Raw genomic sequence first — 27,837 nt, forward strand, 5'->3', positions numbered from 1 at the left:
ACCGAGAATGTTTTACGTATAAGTGCCGTCACGAAAGACTTCGATCTCAAACAACTGAAGTTATGGTTTCGGGTGCGATTTCGTGAGAAAGTAGGAGCACATTCGTGGTTATCCCACACATCCTGACTGCAAATTCGTACGTTAGTCTGGTGATTCGACCTGTTGTGCTGCCACTCATTAACAGCATTATAGGGGAGTTTTCCATCAGGATAACGCTCACTCACATACCGCTGTTGTAATCCAACATGTTCTACTGAGTAGACACTTTTCCTTGTCCTGCTCGATCACCAGGTTTGACTCCAAAGGAGCACACGTTGAACATCATCATGCAACAACTCCAGCGTTTTCCGCAAACAATATTATCCGTCCCTGTATTGACCGACCATGTGCAACAAGCATGGAACACCGTCTCACAAAATGACATCCGGCACCTGTACAACACAATGCATTGCATTCATCATTATGGCGGTTACACCGTTAATTAACCAGCATTTCACAATTGCAACGCCTTATCTCGCGCTTACATTAATTTGTCATCTTGCAATGTTAATCACTTAAAAATGTTAGCTAGACAAACACATTCCCGAAATTGCATTGTTGTTGTTGTTGTGGTCTTCAGTCCTGAGACTGGTTTGATGCAGCTCTCCATGCTCCTCTATCCTGTGCAAGTTTCTTCATCTCCCAGTACCTACTGCAGCCTGCATCCTTCTGAATCTGCTTAGTGTATTCATCTCTTGGACTCCCTCTACGATTTTTACCCTCCACGCTGCCCTCCAGTACCACATTGGTGATCCCTTGATGCCTCAGAACATGTCCTACCAACCGATCCCTTCTTCTAGTCAAGTTGTGCCACAAACTCCTCCCCAATTCTATTCAATACCTCTTCGTTAGTTACGTGATCTACCTATCTAATCTTCAGCATTCTTCTGTAGCACCACATTTCGAAAGCTTCTATTCTCTTCTTGTCCAAACTATTTATCGTCCATGTTTCACTTCCATACATGGCTACACTCCATACAAATACTTTCAGAAACGACTTCCTGACACTTAAATCAATACTCGATGTTAACAAATTTCTCTTCTTCAGAAACGATTTCTTTGCCATTGCCAGTCTACATTTTATATCCTCTCTACTTCGACCATCATCAGTTCTTTTGCTCCCCAAATAGCAAAACTCCTTTACTACTTTAAGTGTCTCATTTCCTAATCTAATTCCCTCGGCATCACCCGACTTAGTTCGTCTACATTCCATTATCCTCGTTTTGCTTTTGTTGATGTTCATCTTATACCCTCCTTTCAAGATACTGTCCATTCCGTTCAACTGCTCTTCCAGGTCCTTTGCTGTCTCTGACAGAATTACAATGTCATCGGCAAACCTCAAAGTTTTTATTTTTTCTCCATGGATTTTAATACCCACTGCGAACTTTTCTTTTGTTTCCTTTACTGCTTGCTCAATATACAGATTGAATAACATCGGGGATAGGCTACAACCCTGTCTGACTCCCTTCCCAACCACTGCTTCCCTTTCATGCCCCTCGACTCTTATAACTGCCATCTGGTTCCTGTACAAATTGTAAATAGCCTTTCGCTCCCTGTATTCTACCCCTGACACCTTTAGAATGTGAAAGAGAGTATTCCAGTCAACATTGTCAAAAGCTTTCTCTTAGTCTACAAATGCTAGAAACGTAGGTTTGCCTTTTCTTAACCTTTCTTCTAAGATAAGTCGTAAGGTTAGTATTGCCTCACGTGTTCCAACATTTCTACGGAATGCAAACTGATCTTCCCCGAGGCCAGCTTCTACCAGTTTTTCCATTCGTCTGTAAAGAATTCGCGTTAGTATTTTGCAGCTGTGACTTATTATTAAACTGATAGTTCAGTAATTTTCACATCTGTCAACACCTGCTTTCTTTGGGATTGGAATTACTACATTCTTCTTGAAGTCTGAGGGAATTTCGCCTGTCTCATACATCTTACTCACCAGATGGTAGAGTTTTGTTAGGCCTGGCTCTCCCAAGGCTGTCAGTAGTTCTAATGGAATGTTGTCTACTCCCGGGGCCTTGTTTCGACTTAGGTCTTTCAGTGCTCTGTCAAACTCTTCACTCAGTATCATATCTCCCATTTCATCTTCATCTACATCCTCTTCCATTTCCATAACATTGTCCTCAAGAACATCGCCCCTGTATAGACCCTCTATATACTCCTTCCACCTTTCTGCTTTCCCTTCTTTGCTTAGAACTGGGTTTCCACCTGAGCTCTTGATATTCATGCATGTGGTTCTCTTTTCTCCAAAGGTCTCTTTAATTTTCCTGTAGGCAGTATCTATCTTACCCCTCTTAAGATAAGCCTCTACATCCTTACATTTGTCCTCTAGCCATACCTGCTTAGCCATTTTGCACTTCCTGTCGATCTCATTTTTGAGACGTTTGAATTCCTTTTTGCCTTCTTCACTTACTCCATTTTTGTATTTTCTCCTTTCATCAAGTAAATTCACTATCTCTTCTGTTACCCAAGGATTTCTACTAGCCCTCGTCTTTTTACCTACTTGATCTTCTGCTGCCTTCACTATTTCATTCCTCAAAGCTACCCATTTTTCTTCTACTGTATTTCTTTCCCCCATTCCTGTCAATTGTTCCCTTATGCTCTCCCTGAAACTCTCTACAACCTGTGGTTTCCTCAGTTTATCCAGGTCCCATCTCCTTAATTTCCCACCTTTTTGCAGTTTCTTCAGTTTTAATCTACAGTTCATAACGAATCGATTGTGGTCAGAGTATACATCTGCCCCTGGAAATGTCTTACAATTTAAAATCTGGTTCCTAAATCTCTGTCTTACCATTATATAATCTATCTGAAACCTTTTAGAATCTCGAGGGTTCTTCCATATATACAACCTTATTTCAATATTCTTGAACCAAGTGTTAGATATGATTAAGTTATGCTGTGTGCAAAATTCTACTAGGCGGCTTCCTCTTTCATTTCTTAGCCCCAATCCATATTCACCTACTACGTTTCCTTCTCTTCCTTTTCTTACTGTCGAATTCCAGTCACCCATGACTATTAAATTTTCGTCTCCCTTCACTACCTGAATAATTTCTTTTATCTCATCATAGATTTCCTCAATTTCTTCATCCTCTGCAGAGCTAGTTGGCATATAAACTTGTACTACTGTAGTAGGTGTGGGCTTCGTGTCTATCTTGGCCACAACAATGCGTTCACTATGCTGTTTGTAGTAGCTTACCCGCACTCCTATTTTCCTATTCATTATTAATGCTACTCCTGCATTACCCCCATTTGGTTTTGTATTTATGATCCTGTATTCGCCTGACCAAAAGTCTTGTTCCTCCTGCCACCGAACTTCTCTAATTCCCACTATGTCTAACTTTAACCTATCCATTTCCCTTTTTATATTTTTAACCTACCTGCCCGATTAAGGGATCTGACATTCCACGCTCCGATCCGTAGAACGCCAGTTTTCTTTCTCCTGATGACGACGTCCTCTTGAGTAGTGCCCGCCTGGAGATACGAATGGGGCACTATTTTACCTCCGGAATATTTTACCCAAGAGGACGCCATCATCATTTAACCATACAGTAAAGCTGCATGCCCTCGGGAAAAATTACGGCTGTAGTTTCCCCTTGCTTTCAGCCGTTCGCAGTACCAAAACAGCAAGGCCGTTTTGGTTAGTGTTACAGGGCCAGGTCAGTCAATCATCCAGACTGTTGCTCCTGCAACTACTGAAAAGGCTGCTGCCCCTCTTCAGGAACCACACGTTTGTCTGGCCTCTCAACAGATACCCCTCCGTTGTGGTTGCACCTACGGTACGGCTAACCGCATCGTTGAGGCACGCAAGCCTCGCCACCAACGGCAAGGTCCATGGTTCATGGGGGGGGGGGGGGGGGGGGCGGAGGGAAATTGCATTATTCTACATTAAATTGTTTTCGGTATTGCTATTTCTTTCCCTCAGAGTAAATTTTTTAATTTGTTGACTTGTGTAGATTATTGCTTGTATTTATTGCAACCTCATATATCGATACGACAGACCTTAACTGGCAATAAGCCTTTATTGTGGCAATGATCGGCAACTTATGAGTAACATTTTCATAATTTTGTGAAGACTACCTACTTCAATGGTATGTAATTATCCGATGCCAACTTCTGGAGAGGAATCCCTGGATGCACTTTGTAATGGGACACCTCTTCTAACATCACCTTTCTTATAGAAATAGGCGATACCATAGAAGTATTTCCGAAGCTTGTATAGGTTAAAATTATCTCAGCTGTTTCACTAAAAGAATTTCATTTGATTTTGTATACGATGTGCTATATTTCAGGCTGAAATGTATAAAATGAAATTAATTTGTCAAAAATCGGTATGTGCAGATAAAATTACTTTTCTTTTAGAAATATTTGAAATTACGAAATATCTAGCATATTTAAGATTCATGTTAATAATTGCACAATCTAACGCTAATTATTAAATTTCTTTCTGGATTCATTTATAAAATAATGTTATATCTTGGTGATGATTCTTCTTTTGTCAAGAAAATTTGTAAACTCTTTTGCTTTGTAAACTCTTTGGAATATTGTCAGTACCTCAGAATGTAAGTGGCAGTGGGCATGCCTCTGATGAAAAGACGTATTTATAATTTTAACAATGTTCATTTGTCTTCTAAAGTGGAAATTGTAAAGTTGGTGTGATATTGAAAAATGTGACAAAAAATAAAATTCTAGAGTAAAACAGGCAAATCTTCAAACATTATTCAGATCAACAGGAACCTACAAAATCAAAATTTCAGCCTCAAGAATGTACCCCTAGACCCGAGAAATGCAGCCAACAACAAGAAAAAATGAAGATAAGTAAGAAATTTTTCTTTTGTAAATCTTACACCTCTCAAAGCTTTCGAAACTTTTAGAGACCGAGAAATTTAATGGTGATGTATGGCAGGGTAAGATTAAAACTTCAGAGCCAACAAATTACCTCTTTGCCGGAAACTAGCTGCAGATCGACGGATACACAACAAAACCAGCAAAATACAACGACTGAAACACAAAATTCAACTTGGCAGGTGTCGCCTCTCCATCTTTCCGGTCTTTTGATGCACAACATGAGGAATGGGCGGCGTTCCGTCAGCAGCCCGAGCAGCAATTCCAAGCCTACAACACGTTAGGTGAAAAACGACTCTTCTTCTTTTCGTGGCTTGGTTTAAAAAATTTTTCGATTATGTTCCAAGTTTTTCCGTCACTGCGAACCCTAGACCATAACCTGTACAGACATTATTCGAGCATTCGAAGACTTCTTCGAAACATAAATTCACGTAGCTGTTGCTCGCTTCAAACTTTTATGTAAATGTTGTCATAATAATCAGTCTTACAAGGAACTGGTCATGGAACTCAAGGGTATGGTTAGGAACTGTAAATTTAGCTTTCATATAACAGTCTTCTGTTTAGGGCTAAGACGGGAAGAATGGCTGGTCAGTGTATGGAAATGATTTGTAGCACCTTCAACCGTGTGTTTGAATCTCTTTATTCAAATGCGACCGGTTTCAGCAGTAATTTTTGTCAATACATGGACTTGATGAGGATGCAGTGTTTCACCGAAAACGACCGCTTTTTGAACAGGGTGATTTAAACACACGATGCAGATGTTACCAATAATTCTCATGTCAATTTAAACGCAGCTTGTGGACCCTCATTTCTAGACAAAATGCTTGGTGATGAAATTATGCAGAGCTGTGCTAGTAATAGAATACGGGCTGAGATTGTAAAGCATCGCAACCCTGGTCTCAATCACGTTCTTAAAACAATGGAAGCTCAGTAAGTTTAAGACTACACTGAAGAGCACTGTGATGTACCTGTCGTTGCAACGCTGACCGCGGATTGTTCGAAGCAGCCTCAGTATACCGACACGACAACCGCTGCCACAAATGACAGCCTAAACATTCCGCATCCTCTACGAAATCAAAACGTACGAAGTCTTGTGTGAAAGACTGCGTAACACATGACCGTCAGACCTGCTTTCTCTGTCACGTGGAATGCCAACATTGCCGTAAAGCAGTATGCACACAGGAAGAGCACAAGCTAAGGAAACGGAAAGAAAATTCTGTTCCACACAAATTTCGACCTGAAAACAGGGAAATAAATATGATCTCTCATTCTGAATTTGCACCCGCTACTCATAGCAAGAGACACAGGAACCGTGAATAAAAGTGACATAATCACAGGGCGAAACACTCAATGCAAAACCTGCCTCATTCTGACCAGGTCTTCTCCCTTACACATAGATTTGTGCTTCCACTGTTAAATCAAAATACTTATGAGCAATTGGGACGCCATTAACTACAAAAATCACAGCTACACCTCACGGCCTACAACGGTAAATGTATATGTGTTCTTGGAACGTGCACTCAGCCAGCAATTTATACCACTACTACTACAACAAACCTTTCCAGTAGGTCAGTCATGTTCTAGTTCCCACGTCTTTGGCATGGATGCTTTTGATTTATTTGGTTTAGATATTCAGGAAAATGTGCTTGCTATTGATACTTAACTTTTTCTTGTCATTATTCATCAGCTGCGTAAAAAATATAGACATTTGTTCGACATGAGAAAAATTTTCATGTGTACGTTATACTCAGGGCAATGGAAACCTAAGGTTTACCACTCTCTTCTTCTGGTTCCACAGGCCATTCACGATGAAGTTGCTTCGGAATTCAGCTGATTATAACAAATCGAAAATCTTTTTGCAACTAATGGGCATTCCCCCTTGTGATGACAAAGAAAGCACACGGGAAGATCAGACTTCGTGCTGATTAAAAACTACAGTTAACACTCAAACGGTGATTGATCCCTTCCCACGTCCATGTATTGACTAATCTATGGATCGCCTAGCAGGTGGACGATTCTTTTTAAAAAATTATTTAGCTTATGCTTATATTCAGTTCACACAACTGAGCAAAAAAATTAAGATCGTAAATACCAGTGTTTTCCATTTAGAATTGCCTTTGCTTCTGCCTTACGTCTACGCTTTCTTGAACAAGTGACATCGAAAGTTTCGTCCTGTTGAAATTATTTAGATGACATAATGGTTCCTGGACAAACACCGGAACAACAGATCAATAATTTGAAATATCTTTTTCAAGCTTTAGTTGACGCAAGACTCAAGTATAACTCACAGAAATGTTCGTTTTTCAATATTGAAACTGAATATTTGGGACATGTCACTGAAGCTCACGGCACTCGCCATACAGGTATTCCCTTCTCCTATAAATGTACGAGATCTATAAGCTGTTCTCGTCAAACTGACACGATATATCAAATTCATTCCGAACGGAATATAGCGGGTCCTTTTCATCGCTTCCAGCGTAAAAATAATCCTTTTAGAACGACAGAAGAACGTGAACAGACTTCTCAGAAACTGAAACACGCGCAGCTTAGTCGCCCATGTATTACGCATTTCGATCCGCAGAAACCAGTAGTGCTTGCAGTTGGCAAAAGGTAGAAGATTTTTCTGTTTAGCAAAAGTGACAAGTAGCATATTTCACAGTACTTGACGGCTCAACATAAACGTTTTGTCTTAAGTACAGATAGTGTTGAGGATCAGTGGACAAAGTTCAAAACCATCGTACAATATGCATTAGATGAGTATGTACGAAGCAAGATCATAAGAGATGGAAAAGAGCCACCGTGGTACAACAACCGAGTTAGAAAACTGCTGCGTAAGCAAAGGGAACTTCACAGCAAACATAATCACAGCCAAAGCCTTGCAGACAAACAAAAATTACGCAAGCGAAATGTAGTGTGAGGAGGGCTATGCGAGAGGCGTTCAATGAATTCGAAAGTAAAGTTCCATGTACTGACTTAGCAGAAAATCCAAAGAAAGTTTGGTCTTATGTCAAAGCGGTAGGTGGATAAAAAAAAAAATGTCCAGGCACTCTGTGACCAAAATTATACTGAAACAGAGGATGACAGACTAAACGCCGAAATACTAAATGTCTTTTTTCCAAAGCTGTTTCACAGAGGAAGACTGCACTGTAGTTCCTTCTCTAGATTGTCGCACAGATGACCAAATGGTAGATATCGAAATAGATGACAGAGGGATAGAAAAACAATTAAAATCGCTCAAAAGAGGAAAGGCCGCTGGATCTGATGGGATACCAGTTCGATTTTACACAGAGTACGCGAAGGAACTTTCCCCCCTTGCCCGTAGGTCTCATGAAGAGCGTAGCGTTCCAAAGGATTGGTAAAGGGCACAGGTCATCCCCGTTTTCAAGAAGGGACGTCGAACAGATGTGCAGAACTATAGACCTATATCTCTAACGTCGATCAGTTGTAGAATTTTGGAACACATATTATGTTCGAGTATAATGACTTTTCTAGAGACTAGAAATCTACTCAGTAGGAATCAACATGGGTTTCGAAAAAGACGATCGTGTGAAACTTAGCTCGCGCTATTCGTTCACGAGCCCCAGAGGGCCATAGACACGGGTTCCCAGGTAGATGCCGTATTCCATTACTTCCGCAAGGCGTTCGATACAGTTCCCCACAGTCGTTTAATCAACAAAGTAAGAGCATATGGGCTATCAGACCAATTGTGTGATTGGATTGAAGAGTTCCTAGATAACAGAACGCAGCATGTGAATCTCAGTGGAGAGAAGTCTTCCGAAGTAAGAGTGATTTCAGGTGTGCCGCAGGGGAGTGTCATAGGACTGTTGCTATTCACAATATACATAAATGACCTTGTGGATAACATCGGAAGTTCACTGAGGCTTTTTGCGGATGATGCTGTAGTATATCGAGAGGTTGTAACAATGGAAAATTGTACTGAAATGCAGGAGGATCTGCAACGAATTGACGCATGGTGCAGGGAATGGCAATTGAATCTCAATGTAGGCAAGTGTAATGTGCTGCGTGTACATAGAAAGGAAGATCCTTTATCATTTAGCTACAATATAGCAGGTCAGCAACTGGAAGCAGTTAATTCCATAAATTATCTGGGATTAGGCATTAGGAGTGATTTAAAATGGAATGATCATATAAAGTTGATCGTCGGTAAATCTGATGCCAGACTGAGGTTCATTGAAAGAATCCTAAGGAAATGCAATCCGAAAACAAACGAAGTAGGTTACAGTACACTTGTTCGCCCACTGCTTGAATATTGCTCACCAGTGTGGGATCCATACCAGATAGGGTTGATAAAAGAGATAGAGAAATTCCAACGGAGAGCAGCGCGCTTCGTTACAGGATCATTTAGAAATCGCGAAAGCGTTACGGAGATGATAAACTCTGTGGTGTCACCGCCAGACACCACACTTGCTAGGTGGTAGCTTGTAAATCGGCCGCGGTCCATTAGTATACGTCGGACCCGCGTGTCGCCACTGTCAGTAATTGCAGACCGAGCGCCGCCACACGGCAGGTCTAGCGAGACTTACTAGCACTCGCCCCAGTTGTACAGCCGACGTTGCTAGGAAAGGTTCACGGAGAATTACGCTCTCATTAGCCGAGACGATAGTTAGCATAGCCTTCAGCTTAGTCAATTGCTACGACCTAGCAAGGCGCCATTTATCCTTTGCTATGTATCTAATGAAGCATGTACAGTAACAAGACCAATGTTCACCAATTGTGGATTAAAGTTAAGTATTCCAGCAGCTACGTACTTTTCTTTATAGCATTCATTACGTATCCTGTTTCAGACCTCACGCCATCCTGCGTGAGCTTATAGCGTGCATTTCGGCTTCCTCAAACAACACGGTGTTGGCACTTCTGCAGACACATCAAACCCCAGTGGAAGACTCTGCAGGAGAGACGCTCAGTAGCTCGGTACGGGCTATTCTTGAAGTTTCGAGAACATATCTTCACTGGGGAGTCAAGCAGTATATTGCTTCCTCCTACGTATATCTCGCGAAGAGCCCATGAGGATAAAATCAGAGAGATTAGAGCCCACAGAGAGGCATACCGACAATCTTTCTTTCCACGAACAATAAGAGACTGGAATAGAAGGGAGAACCGATAGAGGTACTCAAAGTATCCTCCGCCACACACCGTCAGGTGGCTTGCGGAGTACGGATGTAGATGTAGATGGAACAGGAGTAATTTTGTCTCACAAGACTGGCAACACGGAACGCCCTGAAACATTCGTAAACAGCTGCGACTTCTGTAATGTTGGAACGTGCGGACATTCTCATTCTAGATGATCGAAGTGTCACAATCAAACACCTTACTATGCTACTGTTGGTAGCGCTGAGACACTTTTGTATCAGTTGCGGTTCTCAAAGGTGAGTGCCCGCTGGGTTCCTCAACTCCTGAGGGACGACCATAAACAGCGACGAAAAACCATCTGTGAAGAACTGCTTGCGCGTTACAGGGCTGATCGTGACAATATTTTGTCGAATACTGACACAGGCGATGAAACGTGGATTCATCACTTCGAATTGGAAACAAAACGGCAATCCATGGAGTGGTGCCACATATAAAGGCACATTTGCATGCCGAGCGTGAGTTTCCGCGGAAACGCGAAATATTAATTAAATAAATAATCAGTGACTAATAAATAAAGCCTATGGCACACAACTGCAGCGCTGTGTCGCTGATAAAGACAAAAGAATAATTACGTTACTCTTATGTCTGTTTTAAGAGAAGGGAGAGCTCAGGTAGAAGTGGTGCGAGAAGCACGTATTTTATTTTATTGTCTGGCACACCGCCATATTTTCATGTTATAGAAGAATACTGCGAGTTGCAACCACACTAGGCACTCGATTCTGTAATGAATTTATATTTATAAAAGTAAGTAGGATTATGAACTGTAGGCTATTTCATTGAATATATCTGATTTAACTAACTGTGTAACTTTTTTATGTTTAGTAGACAATCACCTCTGTACGACGTATTGGCATGGCTGGCAAATCATTGTAATATTGAGATTAGAACATGAGTCCGTACCTACCGCAGCAGTCTTTGGAAACGATTTAATTACGAAGTCCGATTATTTCAGTTTTATTTCACGGTCAACTACGAGTTACATTGCCTTTTCCAAATAGCCATTGTCAAGCGTCTGATACCGAATAATTAAACGTCCACGTTCCAGATAAGCAAATACCAATTACAACCAATTATCATACATACAGAATAATTAATCATTAATATTTTATTCCATTTTATTTTTATTTATTTTATACACATCACCTCTCCTCCGAAGAAGAAGTTTAAAGCCGCATCCTCGGCTGCTAAGTCATGGCGAAGGTCATCTGGGACTCTGAAGGGGTTATTCTGTTTCATGTCCTCCCTCCCAACTCGGAAGTGTATTGCGCTGCCTCAGGAAATCGAAGAAACGTCTTTAGTGTGTTAACCGCCACAAAAATGCAAACTAAATTCTCCTTCTCCGTGACAACGCAATGCCCCATACAAAACTGCGCATCCAAGAGGAGCACACAAAACTTAATAGGACGGTTGTTGCTCATCGACCCCACAGCCCATATCTCGCACCTTTCGACTTCTGTCTGTTTGCCCCAGTGAAGGCTGGACTCAGTGAGGAGCAGTGCATGGATTGTGGGGTAGTTGCTGGTTATTAATGCAGGAATACGTTCGCTCCAGTGTCGACCAGTAGACTGATACCTTGGAGCTTACAGACCTTCCAGCAAAATGGCGTAAGGCAGTCGTATTGAATAAACGTTATGTTTAAAAAATGGTGGGGAATAGAAGGGGGAGGAGGGGGAGGAGGATATGGACAGAGAGGGGCAGTAGGACATGGACGCAGAATCAGTGTGAAGAAGGTAGACAGAGAGAGTGGGGAGAAGAAGGTGGACAGAAGTGTGGGGAGCTGACAGAGAAAGGGGCAGGAGCAGATGGACAGAGACAGGAGAGGAGTAGCAGATGGAAAGAGAGAGAGGCAGAAGGAGATGGAGAGACACTGCAGGTGAAGAAGGTGGACTGAGAGAAGGGGGAGGAGATGGATAGGTAGGAGAGGACGAGATGGACAGAGAGAGGGGGAGAGAGGTGATGGACTAATGGAATAAATTCGTAACTGGGCAACGTCAGCTTCCCAGGCACTCGATAAAAACGTTGTAGAAATTACTTCATGCAACAGTTTAAGCTGTTGATTATTTTGTTTTTATTATTCACTTGTCGTTTTTCCTGTAGCTTCACCCATGTACACATTCGACACATACATGCCTCCCCGTCACCCTCTCTGTGTCCACCTCTACCCCCCTCTGTCTGTCCATCTCATCCTACCATCTATGTCTGTCTATCTCCTCCTCCATAATCTCTCTGGTTCTTCATCTTCTCCTACCCCTCTGTTTTCCGTTTCCTCCACCTCTTCTCTCTGATCATACCTTCTTCCCCATTCCCACTTACGTTAACCTACTCCCTCTCTCTCTCTTGCTATCTCTGCCTCTCCATCTTCCTTTCCAAAATGTTCACTTCTCTTCTACACCTTCCACCTGCCTCATGTATCACCCTTCCCTCCCCTCTCTCTGTCCATTTCCTCCAACTCTGTCCAGTACATCCTCTACCCATCTCAACCTGTCCCCAGCCATCCTCATTGGGATGTGTAGTACAGCATAGTTCAACAAAGTGGGTCGATACTACTCCTACACCGTACCAGTAGTGCAGGTTGACTTTCGTTGAAACAAATTAAGTATTAGATGGAAGAGTCGGAAAAATGACGCTGTGGATCGAACGTTGTGTTCTCTGTTGTGTGTCTAGTTTGCCCTCGAGTCCGGTGTAGGATTGCATGTCATCTGCTGCGCTTGCAGAGAACATAGTTTACGTAAATGAAGCAAGGTTACACCCGTTACCCGTTCCTAAAGCTAGTTTCTCGGATAACATTTCACCTTTTGAAAAAAAAAAAAAAAAAGGCAGCCTTTCTGATGCAGTCTTTCTCGATCGGTTTTAGGTAAGTATTCATTAAACGAAAGGCGTTAAAGTGATAAAATAATAAAAATTTATTAATATTTAGTCATGTCCTCTCTGTTCGTCAAGTGCTGTCACCTTAGCTGCTCACACCCCACTCTCCCACCCCACCCTTGCGAGGTGATTTACGGTCTACTTCGTTACGGTTTACGTACAGTTTCGGAAAATGATTTCTGTTGCAATTCAGGTAAAAGAGTTTTTCAGAGCTTAGCACCAAAATTAAATTAAAAAGTGAACAACTTCAATTTTTCATGAGAACATGTTTTTAGAATATTTTATCCTCCCGTGTTTTTCATAGTCATTGAAAATACATGGAACATTCCGTATTAAAATTTGTGTGTGGTTATGTTATTGCAAAGATCGAATTGTTCTTAGAATACATTTGCAGTTTGAAAATAAAAATTCCGGGTCAGCCACGCAGTCTCGAAGGATTCATTTTTACCCGTTTCGAAGACAGCAACTCGTCGCTTTCTACTTTTACATGGATTAGTAGCAGTACGGTTTGTGCTTGTCTGGTCAAACCAAAATATTGTTTTATGACTTTATTCCCTTCCTGTTGACTTCAGGGAAGCACGATTTATAACAGTAAGTACTGTGTGGAGTGTTATGTATATTTTACTGGATACAGTATTTCAATACACTGACTCCTTATGATAACGTTCTTTGTCTGCTTTCATTGAGCCTGAAGATGACCGCAAAATATGGTGAAACTGGTCGCCCAATATAAAGAAATTTTAACGTTCTAGACATTACATGAAGACGAAATGGGAGATAAGATACTGCGCAAAGAATTTGACAGAGCACTGAAAGACCTGAGTCGAAACAAGGCCCCGGGAGTAGACAACATTCCATTAGAACTACTGACGGCCTTGGGAGAGCCAGTCATGACAAAACTCTACCATCTGGTGAGCAAGATGTATGAGACAGGCGAAATACCCTCAGACTTCAAGAAGAATATAATAATTCCAATCCCAAGGAAAGCAGGTGTTGACAGATGTGAAAATTACTGAACTATCAGTTTAATAAGTCACAGCTGCAAAATACTAACGCGAATTCTTTACAAACGAATGGAAAAACTGGTAGAAGCGGACCTCGGGGAAGATCAGTTTGGATTCCGTAGAAATGTTGGAACACGTGAGGCAATACTAACCTTACGACTTATTTTAGAAGAAAGATTAAGGAAAGGCAAACCTACGTTTCTAGCATTTGTAGACTTAGAGAAAGCTTTTGACAATGTTAACTGGAATACTCTCTTTCAAATTCTGAAGGTGGCAGGGGTAAAATACAGGGAGCGAAAGGCTATTTACAATTTGTACAGAAACCAGATGGCAGTTATAATAGTCGAGGGGCATGAAAGGGAAGCAGTGGTTGGGAAGGGAGTGAGACAGGGTTGTAGCCTCTCCCCGATGTTATTCAATCTGCATATTGAGCAAGCAGTAAAGGAAACACAAGAAAAATTCGGAGTAGGTATTAAAATCCATGGAGAAGAAATAAAAACTTTGAGGTTCGCTGATGATATTGTAATTCTGTCAGAGACAGCAAAGGACTTGGAAGAGTAGTTGAACGGAATGGACAGTGTCTTGAAAGGAAGATATAAGATGAACATCAACAAAAGCAAAACGAGGATAATGGAATGTAGTCAAATTAAATCAGGTGATGCTGAGGGAATTAGATTAGGAAATGAGACACTTAAAGTAGTAAAGGAGTTTTGCTATTTAGGAAGTAAAATGACTGATGATGGTCGAAGTTGAGAGGATATAAAATGTAGACTGGCAATGGCAAGGAAATCGTTTCTGAAGAAGAGAAATTTGTTAACATCGAGTATAGATTTAAGTGTCAGGAAGTCGTTTCTGAAAGTATTTGTATGGAGTGTAGCCATGTATGGAAGTGAAACATGGACGATAAATAGTTTGGACAAGAAGAGAATAGAAGGTTTCGAAATGTGGTGCTACAGAAGAATGCTGAAGATTAGATGGGTAGATCACATAACTAATGAGGAGGTATTGAATAGAATTGGGGAGAAGAGGAGTTTGTGGCACAACTTGACAAAAAGAAGGGACCGGTTGGTAGGACATGTTTTGAGGCATCAAGGGATCACAAATTTAGCATTGGAGGGCAGCGTGGAGAGTAAAAATCGTAGAGGGAGACCAAGAGATGAATACACTAAGCAGATTCAGAAGGATGTAGGTTGCAGTAAGTACTGGGAGATGAAGAAGCTTGCACAGGATAGAGTAGCATGGAGAGCTGCATCAAACCAGTCTCAGGACTGAAGACCACAACAACAACAGACATTACATTAAGAAGTGATATACATTACTGATATCACATTATCCTCAGTCGACCCGCGTGTCGCCACTGTCAGTGATCGCAGACCGAGCGCCGCCACACGGCAGGTCTAGAGAGACGTCCTTGCACTCGCCCCAGTTGTACAGCCGACGTTCATAGGAATGGTTCACTGACAATCACGCTCTCATTTGCCGAGACGATAGTTAGCATAGCCTTCAGCTACGTCATTTGCTACGACCTAGCAAGGCACCGTATTCAATTGATATTTATATTGAAGCATGCACAGTCAAGAGCGATGTACACCAATTATGGATTAAAGTTAAGTATTACATCATCTACGTACTTTATTTGCAATTCTCAAGACATTGTCCTGTTCCAGACCTCACGCTAGTCTGCGTATAATTAAACGCGTGCATTTCGGCCTCCTCTAGCAACACGGTGTTGGCTCTTCTGCCAACACTTCACTACCCATGCTAAATTTCATGCTATAAGCTTATGTTCCTGTGTCGTTGATTTCATGAAAGTTATTTGATGATCAGGTGCCTATTCTCTGACTAGATGATCTTCCCTATTATGCACATACATGCTTAACAGTAGGTATAAGCTTTCGTTGCTTCATCAGTCTGTTGGTGTCCACATTTCTTCACTTTGTTTTCCTAGTAAAGAAATTAATTTCGTTTCTTTCATCGTATTGTTCACAACTTGTCTTATTCTTGCTTATATTGCTCATTGTCATTTGTTTCTAATTTCTGTATTTCTAACACATTTTTTCTCGAATATACTCCGTCTATACTGTCAAGCAACTGGTCAAGTATTTTCACTCTCAGTCAGAAATGTAACCGATCAACGCAAGTTCACAACTCAGCCTTTTCCCGTCAATTCGTGCAGAATATGCACCACATCACATTAAGAGAATTTTGCTGCTCGACCACTCGTTTGTCGAAAGTTATGTGCCATATGTTTGTATTTTCTATGTCGGCTTGACATGAATTCTTTTACTCGTCATTTTGTTTTCTCTTAGAAGGATCGAGGTAACCTTCTCATGTGGGCTGTGCCAAGAAAGCTGTGTTTTCTTTAATGTGTGGACAAACGTCTTAATTCCTACCCTTCTCCGAATTTCATAAAGCCTAACTTTAACTTGTAATCATGCACCACAACATAACATCGAAACTACGTTCTTTATACTTCTTTGTCTTGATTTTGATGTTTTGTTTAGTATCAATACATCCACAAGTAACTTCACTTTCTCCAAGAATGACTTCAGTATAAAAATCTTGGTTCACTTTCTGCCGTTAACAATTCAACAGAAGGATATTTATCAGTCTTGTTATATGTTCCCCTTCACCAGAATTACCAACAACTGCATTTCTATGTTTTCGATTTTTGCATATAATAATTCCTGTTGCTCGTTTTGCACAAAATTTAAACTTTCCTCTACTACTGTTGCTCTGTACATACTTTTGCCGCAGTATTTGTCTTGGTAATAACTGAGGCACCTATAAATTTCTTGTTTGGTAATATACTTCATAGGTCATTTGCAGAATTTATAACGAAATGCTGTTGAAAGATCCCTTTTTTTGCCTAAGCAAACACGACTTGATGGGAGTATGATTACGTGCTGCCACTTGAAAGCTACCGAAATGCCTCAAATTAATGTTCAACACTTCTCACGTAACTAGTGATAAACTGAAATTTAGGTTTCTTTGATAAATTATATTTTAATATATTCTTATATCTTGATTTTCGTTATTATGACTTGGTGTCTCGCTACTGAAACACTAGTGAATATGGGTACTGGATTTGCAAAGTGCTGCAGTTAACACGGACAAGTAACACTTTAAAAAATATTAATAACAAACAGAACAACAGGGTGAAAATTAATAAAACCGACAAACTGCAGGACAGATTTCTGATTGGAAACCCTCCTATGAACCGTTTCCATCTGTTTGACCATACACATTGCCTGCGACACACAATGAACACACGGCACGTGGTCAGAGGAAATATTCGTCAACGTCATCTGCAGTAGCAACGATGTATTTCCGGACACGTGTTCATAGGACCTTATTTCCTTCATTTCCAGTCAGGAATCCGTATCTTTTCACCCTGTATAGTCTTACATGTTCTCAAACTTCCACTTGCAACAGAGAGAAAGAGAGAGAGAGAGAGAGAGAGAGAGAGAGAGAGTCCTACCTCTCCACATTGCTGTGACCGTCCTCGTCGATGCTAGAGTAGCATTTGCAACCTACGTCCTCAATTATTTTCTAGATATATTCCAATTTCTGTATCCCTCTACAGTTTTTACATTCTACAGGTTGCTCTAGTACCATGCAACTTATTCCCTGATGTCTTAATACAATGAAGAGCCTGTAATGTCCCCACAGCAATACAGCCGCGGTACCTGTCTCTTCATTTCTTCTGTTTTCAATGTTTCTTTTCTTCGTCTGTCTTAAACATAATTATTTTTTTTCAGTCGGAGGACTGACACTCATCATTTCCGGGTTACCCACACTAATAGATAGCTCGCGAAGTGTGTTCGGTAAATCAAAATTAGGCTCACAAACTTCGCTCGCTGCGAGGGGCATTGTAATGTCCCCACAGAAAATACCCTCTAACACGCACCAATTAATCATTTTCAATCAAACCATCCACATTCATTCACTTTGGAAAAGTTATCTGATCTGATTTTCTCGTAACATATGCGGCGACAGCTCGACGACGCCAAAGTATTTTCTAGTGCGTTTATTCTTTGAAATAACAGAGATGCATATATGCATTCTCCATGGTTGTTAGAGTGGTAACTAGGACAGCTTCTGTAGTATCTGTTGAGGGATTGACGTGTTTCTGAGAGATACATATTCTGCTTTTCTTCTCGCTAAAGAGAGCCAATTAACATTTGTGCCGCTAGCGGTTTGTTTGAAGAGAAAGAGACTGTAAAAGGAAAATAATTAAGGCGTGGAATCACCGGAGATCTGAATATGTAATGGAGATGGATTTAATACACAATTTCCTTCATAAATAAGGTTTGTGACTTTTTTGTTCTGGAGTGAATGAACGAATGAGATTTTTCTGAATCATTTGATGATCACTTTGGCCCTGTAATTAGCGGGTAAGTTTCAGCTGTGTCGAAGAGCGCCTGCAATCACTGAGTCTGTGTTAAATCGTCCAAAAAGGCTTCGTACACATCTGAAATTCGCAATCTTTCGTAAAAGGAACAAATTGTCCACACGATTGATTCTCCCGACTGACTGCAGTGTTTAACAGTAATAATAAATTTAAAGATCTCTTACAGCAACCAGCCGCTGATTACCAAGACGAAGGACTCCACCAAAGATTCTATTTGGCTGATTTCAGGTAATGGAATATTATATTAAAAACTGTACATAGATAAAAGAGAGAAAGAGAGTGAGTGAATGAAAATAGAGATAATACTAATAATCCTCCAGTAGTCTAACTTTTCGCTTGTCTTATCACGGATCAACCAAGAAATGGGAGGCCCTTACTCTACTGTATAGATTTATGTGTGAAGGTGAAGGGCTCTTAAAGGCAACAGATACACGTCTATACAGACAAGACATTACACAGAGTTAGCGGCTAGCTGCATTCATCATCTATTCTTAGATAAAGAGACGGCAACTTATTATCCGAACATTAAAAAATGTTAAAAGCCAAAGAATCTGGTACACGTGCCGGATATTCTGTGGGGCAGAAGTGCTGCGACAGGACGTGGCATGTGGTCGACTAACGTCTGAAGTAGTGCTGGAGGGAATTGAAACCATGAATCCTGCAGGGCTGTTCATAAATCCGTAAGGGTACGAGGGGGTGGAGGTTTCTTCTGAACAGTATGTTGCAAGGCATCCCAGATATGCTCAATAATGAACATGTCTGGGGAGTTTGGTGGCCAGCGGAAGTGTTTAAATTCAGAAAACTGTTCTTCGAGCCACTCTATAGTAATTCTGGACGTGTTTGGTGTCTTGCTGGAATTGCGCAAGTCTGTCGGAATGCACAATGGACAGGAATGGAAACGAATGGACGCACGTGATCAGACAAACTGTTTATGTACCTGTCACCTGTCAGAGCCGTATCCAGACGCAGATGGGGTCCCATATCACTCAAACTGCACTCGTCCCATTACAGAGCCTCCACCAGCTTGAACAATCCCCTGCTGACATACAGGGTCCATGCATTGATGAGGTTGTTGCCTTACTCGTCCACGTCCATCCGCACGATTTGAAATGAGACTCGTCCGACTAAGCAACATATTTCCAGTCATGAACAGTCCAATTTCGATGTTGACGGGCCCAGACAAGGCGTAACGCGTTATGTCGTGCAGTGATCAAGGGTATACGAGTGAACCTTCGACTCCGAAAGCCCATATGGATGAGGTTTCGTTGAATGGTTCACACGCTGACACTTGTTAATGGCCCAGCATTGAAATCTGCAGCAGTTTGCGGAAGGACTGCACTTCTGTCCCGTTGAACGATTCTATTCAGTCGTCGTTGGTCCCGTTCTTGCAGGATCTTTTTCCGGGCGCAGCGATGTCGGAGATTTGATGTTGTATCGGATTCCTGATACTCAAGGTACACTCGTGTAACTGTCATACGGGAAAATCCCCACTTCATTGCTACCTCGGAGATGCTGTACCTATCGCTCCTGCGCCAACTGTAACATTTGGTTCAAACTCACTTAAATCTTGATAACCTGCCACTGTAGCAGCAGTAACCGGTTTAACAACTGCGCCTGACACTTGTCTTATATAGGCATTGCCGACCCCAGCGCCGTATTCCGTCTGTTTACATATCTCTGTATTCGAATGCGCATGCCTATACCAGTTTCTGTGGCACTTCAGTGTAAATGTCCTATCGTTGCGGCCCTTCTGTTTGTCGGTGTTTCCCATATATTCCTTTCCTCGCCGATTCCGCGAATAACCTCCTCATTCCTTGCCTTATCAGTCCATCTTATTTTATTCTTCTGTAGCATCACAACTCAGATCGTCTGATTCTCTTCTATTCCGATTATCCTACAGTCCATGGCTCACTACCATACAATGCCGTGCTCCATACCTATATTCTCAAATATTTCTTCCTCGAATTAAGACCTATATTTGATACTAATAGATTTCTCCTGGTAGGAATGCCTTTTTTTCCAGCGCTAGTCTGCTTCTAATGAGATCCTTGCTACGTCCATAACAGATTATTTTGCTGCCTAGGTATCATAATTCCTTACCTTCGTCTATTTCGTGATCTGCAATTCTGATGTTAGCTTTCTCGTTGTTCCCATTTATGCTATTTCTCATTACCTTGGCCTTCCTTCGATTTACTCTCAATCCATATTCTGTACTTATTAGAATACTCATTCCATTGAATAGATCCTGTAATTCTCCTTCGCTTTCACAGAAGATGGCAAGGACATTTTCATATGCTATCGATATTTTTTGACTTTGAATCTAAACCCCACTCTTGAATCCGAATCTTTCTTTTATTTCTATCTTCTATTGCTTCTTCAGCGCATAGATTGAACAACAGGGTCGAAAGACTTCATCCCTCTCTGACACCCTTCTTAAGCCGAGCAATTCGTTCTTGGTCTTCGACTCTGATTCTTCCTTCTTGGTTCTTGTACATGTTACGTATTACCCGTCTTTCGCTATAGCTTACCTCTACTTTTCTCACAATTTCGAACACATTTCACCATTTGACTTTGTCGACCGCTTTATCCAGGTCCAAAAATCCCATGAACGTGTATTGATTTTTTTTTTTTTTTCCAGTCTTGCTTCCATTTTCAATCGCAACGTCGGAACTGGAACTCTGGTGCCTTTACGTCTCCTAATGTCAAACGAATCGTCTTTCAACAGATCCTCAACTTTATTTTCCATTCTTCTATACATTATTCTTGACAGCAACTTGTAAGCATGATCTGTTAAGATTATTGCTCGATAATTCTCCCACTTGACATCTGTTGCTATCTTAGAAATTGTGTGGACGATACGTTTCCGAACGTTAGATGGTATGTCACCTGTCTCATACCTTCTACAAACTAGCGTTAATAGTCGTTTGTTGCCACTTTCCCTCTAATGATCTTAGAAATACCGATGGAATTTTATCCATCCTATCTGCCTTATTTGATCTTAAGTTGTCCAAAGCTCTTTTAAATTCTGATCCTAATGCAGGATCCACTATCTTCCCCTGTCGACTCTTGTTCCTCGTTACATTACGTCATCAGCTAGGTCCTTGCCCTCATAGTGGCATTCACTATACTCTCTCCACTTATCCACTCTCTCCTCAGCATCTGGCGCTGGAATTTCCGATACACTCTTAATGATACCGCCCTTGCTTACAATTTCACCGAATTCTCTTTTGACTTTTATATATGCTAAGTATGTCCTTCTGACAGTCGTTTTTCAATTTCTGCTCATTTTGCAAGCAACCATTCGCCTTACCCCATGCACTTCCTATTTATTTAATTCCTAAGTAACTTCTATTACTGTATTTTTTGTGTTGGCAGAAGAGCCAACACCGTGTTACTAGTGGAGGCCGAAATGCACGCGTTTTAGTTCACGCAGGCTGGCGTGAGGAAGGAAGAACTATACTGAAGTGAGGTCTGGAACGTGACAAGGAATTAGAATTCAGAAAGCGGACGATGTTAGTTGGATACTTAACTTTAATCCATTAATGATGAACGTCGCTCTTGACGGTACATGATTCACAATTTTATCTGTTCAGGATACATAGTAACGGAATATGGCGCCTTGCTAGGTCGTAGCAAATGACGCAGCTGAAGGCTATGCTAAACTGTCGTCTCTGCAAATGAGAGCATATGTAGACAGTGAATCATGGCTAGCAAAGTCGGCTGTACAACTGGGGCGAGTGCTAGGGAATCTCTCTAGACTAGACCTGCCGTGTGGCGGCGCTCGGTCGGCAATCACTGATAGTGGCGACACGCGGGTTTGACGTATACTAACGGACCGCGGCCGATTTAAAGGCTACCACCTAGCAAGTGTGGTGTCTGGCGGTGACACCACAGTATTCCTGAATTATCCAGAAAATTTTTGAATTTCCTTCTTCCGTCGATCAACCGAAGTATTCCTTCTGTTACCCATCGTTTCTTCGCAGTTACCTTCCTCTACCTACGTCTCTTTTTCCCAATTATGTGATTTCCCTCTTTAGATACATTCATTCCTCTTCATCTGAACTGCCTGTTGAGGCATTCCTAATAGTAGTATCCATAACCTCAGAAAACTTCAAGCGTATCTCTTCATTTCTTAGTATTTCTGGATGCCACACATTTGATGATTGATTTTTCGTAACTATTCTCTTAAACTTCAGCCTACTTTTCATCATTACTTAACTGTGATCTGAGTCTATATCTGCTCCGAGATACGACGCACAATCCTGATTTAGAAATCTCTGCCTGGAATCTAACAGGAATCTTCTCGTATCTCCGGGCCTTTTCCAAATATGCCTCCTCATCTCGTGATTTTTGAAAGAGTATCGCTCTTGTTAGCTGAAATGTTTTGGAGAACTCAATTAGTCTTTCTCCTCTCTCATTCCTACTAGAAAGCCCATATTCTCTAGTAACTCTTTCTTCTGCTTCTTCCCCTGCGAACGAATTCCAGACCCCCCTTCACTATTAGATTTTCATCTTCCTTTACATACTGAATTAACCATTCAGTATCCTCATATACTTCGTTTCTCAGTTCATCTTCTGCCTGCGACGTCGGCACGTATATTTGTAATATTGTTGTCAGTGCTGGATTGCTGTCGATTCTTATGAGAACAACCCACTCTCTGCGTTACCTTCCTATTCGCAATGAATAGTTCTCCCATTATACCATTTTCCGCTGCTGTTCATATTATCTAATAATGATCTGACCAGAAATCCTTGTGTTCTTTCGATTTCACTTCACTAACCACCATTACTCCTAGATTGAGCCTTATCATTTCGATTTTGAAATTTTCTACCTTCTCTGTCACACTTCGTAAGATACATTCTCCAGTAAAAGACGTAAAGTTCCCTGTCTGTTGAGACGATCTAGCAAGACCTATTGTTCAAGTATTTGGTCATCAGTAATACCTGCGCAGATATTGATGATGATTTACGACAATCAATTTTATCATAACGTTGCCCCCTACAAATCACTAGTCTTCATTGTTTTTTTCCTTTATCGGTAAGATTTTACGCACATACACAGCCGTTCTAGCCAAGTCCACTTTCCGTCCTATGAGTGTTGAATCGATGCAATACCATCCAGCATCAGCACAGAGCCTGTACAGAGACCGACGATAGTCCACTGTTCGCTGTGTAATCAATAAGAATAGATGAATGAGAGAGCGTGTGACCGCTTCTCGCATCTGCCTGCACCTCGTTCTCTTGTATTCAGCATCTTCTTCAGCGCAGATCTCCACCCCGTCGCCTAACAGACTGCCAGATAGAATAACTCCATCTTTCTGGCGGATGTTGCAACAAATGCAGATATTATTTTCTTTGTCTTGATCATTTCCAATCGCACCTCACACCACTATCTTGTCCATCCTGTCCATAACGCCCTATGCGTCATGTTTACTAAACTCATGCTGATGCAACGATTCACCCATCCCCGAGGCTTCCGTGTAACCCACAGAAGAAGATATACACTCCTGGAAATGGAAAAAAGAACACATTGACACCGGTGTGTCAGACCCACCATACTTGCTCCGGACACTGCGAGAGGGCTGTACAAGCAATGATCACACGCACGGCACAGCGGACACACCAGGAACCGCGGTGTTGGCCGTCGAATGGCGCTAGCTGCGCAGCATTTGTGCACCGCCGCCGTCAGTGTCAGCCAGTTTGCCGTGGCATACGGAGCTCCATCGCAGTCTTTAACACTGGTAGCATGCCGCGAAAGCGTGGACGTGAACCGTATGTACAGTTGACGGACTTTGAGCGAGGGTGTATAGTGGGCATGCGGGAGGCCGGGTGGACGTACCACCGAATTGCTCAACACGTGGGGCGTGAGGTCTCCACAGTACATCGATGTTGTCGCCAGTGGTCTGCGAAAGGTGCACGTGCCCGTCGACTTGGGACCGGACCGCAGCGACGCACGGATGCACGCCAAGACCGTAGGATCCTACGCAGTGCCGTAGGGGACCGCACCACTACTTCCCAGCAAATTAGGGACACTGTTGCTCCTGGGGTATCGGCGAGGACCATTCGCAACCGTCTCCATGAAGCTGGGCTACGGTCCCGCACACCGTTAGGCCGTCTTCCGCTCACGCCCCAACATCGTGCAGCCCGCCTCCAGTGGTGTCGCGACAGGCGTGAATGGAGGGACGAATAGAGACGTGTCGTCTTCAGCGATGAGAGTCGCTTCTGCCTTGGTGCCAATGATGGTCGTATGCGTGTTTGGCGCCGTGCAGGTGAGCGCCACAATCAGGACTGCATACGACCGAGGCACACAGGGCCAACACCCGGCATCATGGTGTGGGGAGCGATCTCCTACACTGGCCGTACACCACTGGTGATGGTCGAGGGGACACTGAATAGTGCACGGTACATCCAAACCGTCATCGAACCCATCGTTCTACCATTCCTAGACCGGCAAGGGAACTTGCTGTTCCAACAGGACAATGCACGTCCGCATGTATCCCGTGCCTCCCAACGTGCTCTAGAAGGTGTAAGTCAACTACCCTGGCCAGCAAGATCTCCGGATCTGTCCCCCATTGAGCATGTTTGGGACTGGATGAAGCGTCGTCTCACGCGGTCTGCACGTCCAGCACGAACGCTGGTCCAACTGAGGCGCCAGGTGGAAATGGCATGGCAAGCCGTTCCACAGGACTACATCCAGCATCTCTACGATCGTCTCCATGGGAGAATAGCAGCCTGCATTGCTGCGAAAGGTGGATATACACTGTACTAGTGCCGACATTGTACATGCTCTGTTGCCTGTGACTATGTGCCTGTGGTTCTGTCAGTGTGATCATGTGATGTATCTGACCCCAGGAATGTGTCAATAGAGTTTCCCCTTCCTGGGACAATGAATTCACGGTGTTCTTATTTCAGTTTCCAGGAGTGTATGATGAAGTAATGTAGTGCGGTAAACTAGTTTCTTTATTGTATATTAACCGCGCATTTTCAGACACACGTTGATATGAACTTTTTTCCTTTTCCAGTAGCAAATCACTTCCTGTAGCTAGTCACCCTGCTTAACGTTTCTCTCCGTAGTAACAGAGCACCACTGGTGTAGAAGTAGCGTTTTTGATTAGTAACCAAAACGTACTGGGTCCCGGGCTCGAACCTGCTTAAATCTTGAATAAAAATCTTCAGCAACGGCAGCTGAAGAATTACGACACAAGAAAACACCCTCGTCCTGCCACTGGCTTCGTCAAAGAGAGCGGAGGAGCGGGCAGAGGTTCAGGGCACTCTCTTAGCCTTGGGATGGGAAACTGCTCCTAAAAGGCGGAGCAATCAGTAACGATCAAAGACATGAGGATGCAAAAGACAGTGGAAACCACTGCATTAAAGACAAGTAATTTGTATGTGCAGGACTTGTGGGCTTTAATTGAAAAATTATCATGACAATCTCCCCATTGGCAAAAGATTCCGGACTAGTCCCACATTCGGATCTCCGGGGGGAGGGCGGGGGTAGACTGCCAAGTGGGAGATGGTCGTGAGAAAAAGACTGCATAAACAACGAAAGGGCAACGTTCTACGAATGGGAGTGTGGAATGTCGAAAGTTTGAGGTATTACAGGAATGCTCTCGTTGATGCATGACAGAGTACAAGCACACTTCCGTATCATTATTCATCAACGCTCGACATCTTCCCATAAGGTGGGCTGCACATGCAGGCCCTTGCGCCTTGCCACCTCAATCATCATACATAATACCCTTGATTTTTACTTGTGTGGACATCTGAGAAGCGTTATGTACACTGAAGTAGTTGCTGACGTGCAGACATTTGAACAACGTGGCCGTGCATGCTGTGACGCTACAGGCGTCCAGACTGTAAAAAAAATGGTTCAAATGGCTCTGAGCACTATGGGACATCTGAGGTCATCAGTCCCCTAGAACCTAGAACTACTTAAACCTAACTAACCTGACATCACACACATCCCTGCCCGAGGCAGGATTCGAACCTGCGACTGTAGCGCTCGCGCTGTTCCAGACTGAAGCGCCTAGAACCGCTCGGCCACTCTGTACACTTACCTCTTTCCTTTTAGGACAGGGCCAGCCTAGGAACGACCGGTCGCCACACCTCTCCTCAGTTCTGCAGAATTGGGGTATGAAGGACGTTCGCAGATGCAAAGGCCAATGGCATAACATCTGGCAGTACAGTGACCTATCATCAGAAACCCTTAAAACTGAATGGGAATGACGGAAGAGAGTGATGAGAATTCTTAGTATCTATTATGCAGTTGCGTAATCGACAGTTGCTATGAAACGACAGTAGAATACTATACATAAAGAATTTAGAGGTTTAGTTAACAATGAAGGAATTATAAATTACAAAAATCTACAGACGGAATTCATTGTTATATACATCAAGAAGCAGTTTGTGCTAAATCTGCAGGTATGGAGCACATAAAGGAATCGTTTGTACGAATAGTAAAATTTCTGACGTCGCACACATTATCGCATTGTCAGTTGTAACCCTTTTTGATGGAAATGAATTAAGAGTATGGAGAATTTTTCTACTAAGTACATTGGCTAAGTCATGCCTGGCACGATTTTTCGATGTAAAACCCATTGCTGAATTTATGGAGGAAAAAGGAGTGGAGACCTCTCACATTTTAAGTGGACATCACTACGCAGGTGCCCTCACTAAGACACTGTGAGTTGATGAGGACGCATTTAAAAAGAAATCGCACTATAGAAGGGGCAAATTCTGAAAAAAGGTTACTGACGTAAAAGAAAACGCGATGTTTGAAGAATTCAGTGTGGCCTTGAAGGAACTGCAAGGATAATTTTCTAAATGGTCTGAGGACAGTGTCAATCTTACAACTGTTTTCAAGCTGTTTTCTAAACCGTTTGCCGTTTCAGTTGGAAGGGCCCCTCTGCATGTGCATATGTAACCGACTGTCTGCAACGTAACTCCCGTTTTAAAGACAAACCATTTTATATTAAAACTATCCAGGATGTTTACATTGTTTTCCTCAGGTAGAGTTTTTATGACTCCATAACGAGATTGCAAAGGTGACAAAATATTCCGACCTTTTTCCAACTACGAACTACGAAAATCTCTGATATTGTCTCCAGCTGTCCGTATCCCGACAGTTTGTACAAGATGAAAAAAAATATTATGTCTTCAGTGCGCCAAAAATAAATAATACTGAAAATTCTTTTAGTTTGTTATCTATGTTGATGAGAAACGTGAAATATAAAACGCAGTCATATACATTGCGACAGCATTACCATTTAAAATCCGTGCATTCGCAGTTTCCCCCTCTTCCCCCCTTCACACAGCGTGCCATGGTGGAGGGGGGAAAGGTGCAGTCATGATGCGCACTATGGCACTCACGCCAGGGCACCGTTTGTGAGCCGAATTCTTGGCAGTCCCTCTTTTAGGGTATGCTGATGGAATAGCTCCATGTCGAGTAACGATATGCATTCTTAAGATTCGTGGGTAAAGACTGGAAATCTGCACAGATCATACCAACACGCAGGAAACGGG

The sequence above is a fragment of the Schistocerca nitens genome, chromosome 1, assembly GCF_023898315.1.
Source record: "Schistocerca nitens isolate TAMUIC-IGC-003100 chromosome 1, iqSchNite1.1, whole genome shotgun sequence".
Lineage (NCBI taxonomy): Eukaryota > Metazoa > Arthropoda > Insecta > Orthoptera > Acrididae > Schistocerca > Schistocerca nitens.